Consider the following 7,810-nt stretch of genomic DNA (forward strand, 5'->3'; position numbering starts at 1 on the left):
CTTCCAGGACTTTTTTTCCCCCCAAGTCAAGTTGTCCTTTCAGTCTTAGTTGTGGAGGGCGCAGCTCAGCTCCAGGTCCAGTTGCCATTACTAGTTGCAGGGGGCGCAGCCCACCATCCCTTGTGGAAGTGGAACCGGCAACCTTGTCGATTCTTATTTAACAGTGTAGTTTTGGACATATTACTTCCCCTTTTGGAGGCTCTGTTCACACAGTTATCTCATCAAAGTGTTTGTTGAGATGTTCTCTCTCATAGGAACCCAGGACTCCACTGGCTTGGAGAATTCCAGGGGGGTTGGTGGGAGCCCTGGGCCTCACAAGACATTACTTCACCCTTTCCAACACGTTAGCTAATCTGCCACTGAGCGGCTCTTACTGAGCCCTTTAAAAGTCAATATATAATAACAGGAGATAAATAAAACCTTTGTCACTCACTGATGCCTCAGTTTTATGCAAGTGCTGCCAGAATACGTTGCAACAAGAACCTTTGAACAGAAAACCAGTTAAATGGTATGTGCTGATAAATGTTTGTTTAGAATGTGGTTTTTTCTCTTCCTGGAATTTCTCAGTAGTTAACCAACTACACTAAACAAGATCATTTCAAATAGCTGTTTAGAGAACTTGTTCCCAAACTTCTTACCACCGCTCATCCCTTTTAGTCCCCACAACCTCTCCCACAGAAACCCAGGTTTCCAAAGTTTTTCCTACCAAACTGCAGACATCAAGTGATAATTCTGTATTTTTTACATTAGTCAAACTAATGAATAGAGTCAAAGACTTATGCTCATTAGAACTTCCAGTCAGCCCAAGTTGACATGCTTTCACACTGCATGGCTACTCTTCCAGACAAAAACAAAGAAATTTGATGTTTTGGATAGCCTGAGCAGCCAGATTTGAAATACATTCCTTTATTCATTCAACACATATTGAATGAACTCCTATTACCTGCCAGACACGATTCTAGGTGCTAGAAATATAACAGTGAACAAAACACACAAAAATTCTTACCCTCATGTAGTTTGCATTCTAATGAAGATCGATAAGAAAAATAAAACATAGAGACAGAGTAAGTTCTAAAGGAACCATAAAGCAGGAAGAGAGATGGGATGTGCAAAGCACAGTGCGGGTGCAGGAATGTTCTTTTCAAGAGTGAGGTTAGCAAAGGTCTGACTGAGAAGCTGATGTTTGAGCATAAATCTACAGAAGGTGACAGTGATCTGCTGAGACCCCTGGGAGAAGAGGGAGCAAACACGGGAAACAGGCCCTGACGAAGAAGCATGCCCCGTGGGTTCGGGGAACAACTAGACGGCCAGGGCCACTGAGACAAAGAAAAGAACCAGGAGACACAGTGGAGAAAACAGATTGAACAAAGTTGTGGAGTTTGTACTCAGGATGGGCTTTCACTATGAGTGAGAAGGGAGCCATTGGAGGGTTTTGGGAAACAGAATGGCATGATCTTCCACTTTCATGGCATCATTCTAACAGTTGTGTGAACCAACCAGATGTTTCTGGATTCTTGAAATATTGAAAAGAGCTCATGAAAGTAGTAAAAGTCATCTGAAAAATTCAGGACTTCAGCATTATTCATAAGAGCCCCAAAGTGGAAACTATCCAAATGTCCATCAACTGATGAACAGATAAACAAAATGTGGTACATCCGCACAATGGAATTTATTCTGCCATAACAAGAGATGAAATGCTGACATACGCTTCAACGTGGATGACTTCTGAAAACATTATGCTACATGGAAGAAGCCAGTCACAAAAGGCCATGTATTATGTGATTCCATTTATGAAATGCTCGCAATAGGCAAATCCATACAGACAGAAAAAAGATTAGTGGTTGCCAAGATATGGGGAGAGGGGAAACAAAGAGTGACTGCTGATGGATACAGGGTTCTTTTGGGAGTGATAAAAATGTTCCAGATTAGTGATGTTGGTTGTACAACCTTGTAAATATACTAAAAGCCACAGAATTATACACTTTAAAGTGTGAATTTTATGGTATGTGAATTATATCTCAATTTAAAAAGTAAAGGATTTAGGCTTTTGGAAACTGGTACCAGGAAAATGGCTTCTTCTCTTTGTTCTTTGCCTTGTCATTTTCCTCCCCTCAGGTAACACACAGTACTAAGTGAAGTTAATTCTGTGAAGCTGATTGATATAAATGCACACTCAGAATGCCTTAACACGGAGAGTAAGGCCTCCCTTCTCTTCTGTCTGTAAGTCTACTGACCCATCATCATGGGTTGTGTCTTGCTTCTTTCTTCCAAATGCCTCACATCTTGACTTTATGTCCCCATCACCATGATCCATGACTCATTTCCACTTCACGTGAATAAATGGACCAGTGTGGCTAGTGTACCTACTTCTTTTCTTTTCCTGTCTCTAATCTACAATCTGTTCTAATAGAACAATCATAAAACACCACATTCATCACTCCTGTGCCCCACTTAAGAATCTAAACGGGCTTCTTCGAGGACATAGAATATATTTTCTGGAGAAAAAAAAATTTACCTATGATTATTGTGTTGCTTCTGCCTTAGAAATAGAGTTCAGATGCTGAAATGTTAGCTGTTTTCTTGGTTTATATGGAAGATGGAATAAAATAGTTCAAGTCAGAGGCAGCTTGGGAAATCCAGGAAGAATGGTCAATGTACCAACTGCTTATTGAATCAAGTTTACAAGCCAATTCTTAGCATAACTCATTCTCTAACACTCATTTCCTTTCCACCTTGGTCCTCAATGTCCACTCCAACAGGAAGGTCTTTTTCTTTCTCCAACTTCTCTAAATCTTATCTTCTCTTTAAGACCCAGCCCTGGTTCCAGCTCTTCTAGGAAGTTTTCAGGCTAGGCCAGTGACCCTTCACTTTGGCTGCTCTTCGGGATCCCTTGGCATGATTAACTGTCTAGAGTGCAGCCTGGGCATTACCCCACACCCTCTGGTGGTTCTACAGTGCAGCCAAGGTTGAGAACCATTCTGACAGGCATATTTTCCTCCCTGTACAGATAGGAACAAACAAGATAGACAAAGCCCTAGCTCTCACAGAACTTACATTCTAGTGGGAAAATACACATTTTTTTAAATTAAGGTAATTTCAGAGAGCGATAAATAAAACAGATAAAAGCATATACAGTAATAAAGAGCAGCTAAGAAAGTAGAAGAGGCCGCTTTAAACAGAGCAATGTCAAACATTCTGAGGGTTCTCGCTTATATGTGGAATCTAAAATAGCCCAACTCATAGAAGCAAAGAGTAGAATGGCGGTTACCAAGGGCTGGTGGCGGGGAGAGGGAACTGCGCAGGTGATGGCCAGAGGTGCCAAGTTTCAGTTATGCAAGAGAAATTAAGTGCTGGAGCGTCACTATATATCACAGTGCTTATAGTTCACAATACTATGTTCTGTACTTAAAATTTGGTAAGACGTTAGATCTTATGTTAAGTCCTCTTATCACAGAATAATAATAATAATAATAATAAGGGTGTGAGGAAACTTCGGGAGGTAATAGACACGTCTATGACCTTGATGGGGATGATGGTTTCACAGGTTTATACCTGTCGCCAAAGGCATCAAATTATATACATTAAATATATACAGATTTTAACATGTCAATCATACCTTAAGGAAGTGGTTTAAAAAAAATTCTGTGACATTGAACTGAGCCTTGAATGTCAAGAGGAGCCAAGATATGAGGGAGGAGCACTTTGGACAAGGGGACACCAAAGCAGGGAAGTCTGAGTGACAGAAAGAAGGGCAAAGAACAAAGGGAAGCTTGAACAATACAAGACCGAAAAGGAAGGCAGACGATGTAGGGACTTGCGGACTATGGTAACATTTGATTTTTATTTTGATTGTGATGAGAAACTGTGGTAAATTGTTTGCAAAGATGACCACTACTATTCTTGCAACCTATACGATGTCCCTTGCAATGTGACTTAAGGCTCTTCCTATCACGCGGTGTAGACTATTTTCCCTCTCTTTGAACTGGGGCTGGGCAGGGAACCAAGAGAATGGGGAAGAAGTGACATTGTGGGGTATTTGAGACTTGGCCTCAAGAATCCCTGCAGCTTCCACCCTCTCCTCCTTACAATGCTGCCCTGGGCCCACCATGTAAAGAAGCCCTGGCTAGTCAACTGGAGGATGAGAGGCCATGTGGACGAGAACCACCACACCACAGTCAACAGGCAGCACCAGCTGCTAGAGAAGACATCTAGACCATCCAGATCCCGTCAAGCACAAGGTAACCCCAGGGAAACCAGCAGAAGAACCCCCTTCTGAGCCCCACCCAAATAGATGACACACAGAACTATGAGCCAATAAATAGTTTTCTGTTTAAAAAACATAAAAATTCAGTGGTGGTTTGTTATGCAGTGATAGACAAGTAATGCAGAAATCACTGGAGTTTCACATAAGGAGTAAAATAACATTTTTGTTTTTTAAAGACAAATTTCATCCCAAATACATTAATGAATCTATCCATAAAAGCCATGGTCTGCAATCATTCTAGAAAAGATAAAAACATAATGGCCTTCATCAGAGAGAAAGTGCAGCTCATAGAGCTATGCTGGACTGCAGGGGCCTTACATTCTTCTCTTCAGAATGAGACCTTGTCCTCAGGCATATTAAAACCATGTGGAAGCACAAACACTAGACAAAAAAAGAGCTGAAAGTCATTTGACTCTTTACCCTATTTCAGCTAAAAACAGAATGAAAACCAAGGTCGCATTTTAGACCAGAACTCATTTTGAAATGTGTTCCTAAAGAAGAGTAAAAGGAATTATCTGTGAACTCTGAACTGTGGAATTTCAATTCTATGTTATGCTGAAATCATCAAGGAAGCATTACATCATTTTTAAAAATGTAAAAGACTAGGGGCAGCCAGTTAGCTCAGTTGGTTAGAGTGCAGCGCTATTCACAACAAGCTTGCCAGTTCGATCCCCACATGGGCCACTGTGAGCTGCACCCTCCACAACTAGATTGAAACAACGGCTTGACTTGGAGCTGATGGGTCCTGGGAAAACACACTTAAAATAAATAAAAGTTTAAAAACAAATGTGAAAGACTGAAAGATGATCTTTGAACACACAATCTTGGAAACAACTTGAAAACAACTAGCTCTCTTAAAATATAAAAAGCTATTTGGTGAACAAATTCTGTAATTAGTAAAAGCCAAGATGCTTACTCTTGCTGTGCATAATTATTTGATCTGCAGAGAAATGAGACTCATTTGATTGCATAAATAGCATTATTTTTTTTTAATGGTGCTGTAAGTGATAATATTTAACCAGCCTTTATGGCTATTTTTTCACAGTACATCGTACTATTTTCCATTAATGTCTCAAGGATGTCAGCATTATCTTCCTGGGGTGTTCCTCAGCATGTGTTATTACATATTATGGTTAGATGTTATATGCCTTGAAAGAAAACTACGAAAGTACTTTCAAAATAAATCTATCTGTTTAATTCCTCTTATGGTCACTACTGAGAACAGTGGAAGAAGACGGTAGAGAAATAAATTGGAGAAGTTCTGACCTACTTGACCACCCCACCACTCCAAGCCAACAGCCCCCAGTCAGTCTATTATAGGAGTAAGGAAGAAAGGTGGTATAGAAAAGGACAAGACAAAAGAGAGAAGAATCCAAATGAAGGAAGGAGACGGGGATCATATGGTAGAGAAAAGCAAAGAAAGTTAGATGAGGATAAAAGAAGAAGAGATGAGAAGCCCAGATGCCTGAGCCAGAGAATCAGGCCTCCACAAAGGGCATCTCAGGCAGTGACTACAAAGCTACCACATAATGATTAGGTTTCCTTCAATTTAGTGCACTCTCCGTGGCTCATTCTGAGCACATCGTAGCCTCTTTTGGATCATGGACAACTTTGAGACTATGACAAGAGCAATAAAAGAAGATAGACCTTCTTTCTCTACAGGTAAAAGTCATCACACACACTTATCATTTAGTTCGTATTTTCTGGGGTGTTCCATGGACCTCAACTTCAGAAATCTGATGGTCTCACCTCAAAGCAGTTGGGTAGCTACTCCCACACCAACACTCTCCAGAACAACAGTAGCTTTACCCAGCTTCAGGATCTGATGATAATCGCTTCTTCCCTGTGATAGTCTCCATGTGAAATTTGTGGCAAAGTTAGAACTTCACCAGAAAAAGCTTGGCCTCCTCTCTCCGTTTAGGTAAGGGAGGTTATTTCTGCTCTACCACAAGCCCTGGCTGAAATGTGGTTTTCTCCACCCCCACTGAAGAAAGTTGGGGAGGAAAGGAAAGTGGATCCACCTGGCAGCAACTCTCAAGCCAGTCTGGCACAATTCTATAAATGGCTGAAAGGGTTGAATGTCTGTCATGCAGGGACTCATGCAGGGTCTCTGGTCCCACCCCCCACATAAGAACGCAGGACATAGTGAGGCCAAAAAGGAACACCCACGGAGCCATAGATAGGGGAGTCATACCACTATAGTCTCGCTGGCGGCTGGGTTGGAGACACAGGAAACAGGAGCCACATGATTCTCAACCCTCACTGTGCCGCTTGCAGGCTCAGCCACCATCTTCTTGCTAGCCCCCATTTCCTGCTAGCCTAGCCATGGGAGTTATATTAGTGGCCAATGGCTCACTGGTTACAGCTGACAGCCAACTAGCCACAGCTGATGGCCATTTGATCATAGTCGATGGCCATTTAGTACCTGAGCCAGCACCTTTCTATGTGAGGCCGAGAGCTTGGAAACTGCTTTTTGGGGCTCTCCCCACACCAAGTCAGGTGGCACTTACTGGCAACACCTGTCAAGGAAACCTAACATACCCAACCACAATCCAACAACGCAGCTTTGGCTAGCTTAGCTTACACTAGAAAACAGGACTTGCTTGCTTTATAAGAAAATCCCCGACCTCCTAGCCAATCATGCCCTATTTGCTCGTTTCCTCTTCTAACACTCCATAAACTGGCTCTTGCCCAAAATTCCCAGGGAAGAGTGCTCCACTGCTGGTGAGGCACTGTACTCCCTAATGCATGGACTGTTTCCTCTTGAATAAAGGACATCAACGTCGTTACTAAATTATTTTAGTTTTGTCATTTGACAGGAGAGAGAGAAAGAGGCGAGAGATAAAAGAGATACTAGTACCTTGTGTTATTCCAGTGTTTGAAGTACAGTTGACCTTTGAACAACACTGGTTTGAACTAAGCAGGTCCACTTATAAGCAGATTTTTTTCAATAAATAAAGTAGGCTTTTCTTACCCACAGTTTTCGCATCTGCAGATTCAAACAGCATTTTCGCGTTCCCAGCCACAGATTCCCAACCCCAGATCGAAAATATTGTTTTCATTTACCATTGGTTGAATCCGAGGGTGTGAGCGGCCGAATGTAGTTAACTTTTTGGAGAGTCAGAAGTTATAGTTGGATTTTCCACTGCGTGGGTGGTCAGCACCCTTAACCCCTACCTTGTTCAAGGGTCAACTGTACTTTCAAGCCTTGGAATTTTAGTCATCTATCCAATTCAAATGTAACTTTGAAGAAGTGCATTTCAAAGCCACGTTGAAATTGGTTTTCAGATAGTCATGTTTTTGTATTATCTGTTCTGTTATTGATGCTAATAAACTTAACTAACCAGTTACTTATTGAATGATAATTACTATAGAAATGGAAAGTCAGGTTAATTTTCCCCTTGAAAATATCTCTTAGATATTTATAATCAAGAACTATTATCTATAATAGTGAAAATTTAGAAGCTGCTTAAAACATCTACTTGGTCTAGACACAGAATATGGAATAATACCACTCAGCCATTTAAAAAATCATGTTCTCATCGG

Source organism: Rhinolophus ferrumequinum, chromosome 10, assembly GCF_004115265.2.
Source record: "Rhinolophus ferrumequinum isolate MPI-CBG mRhiFer1 chromosome 10, mRhiFer1_v1.p, whole genome shotgun sequence".
Lineage (NCBI taxonomy): Eukaryota > Metazoa > Chordata > Mammalia > Chiroptera > Rhinolophidae > Rhinolophus > Rhinolophus ferrumequinum.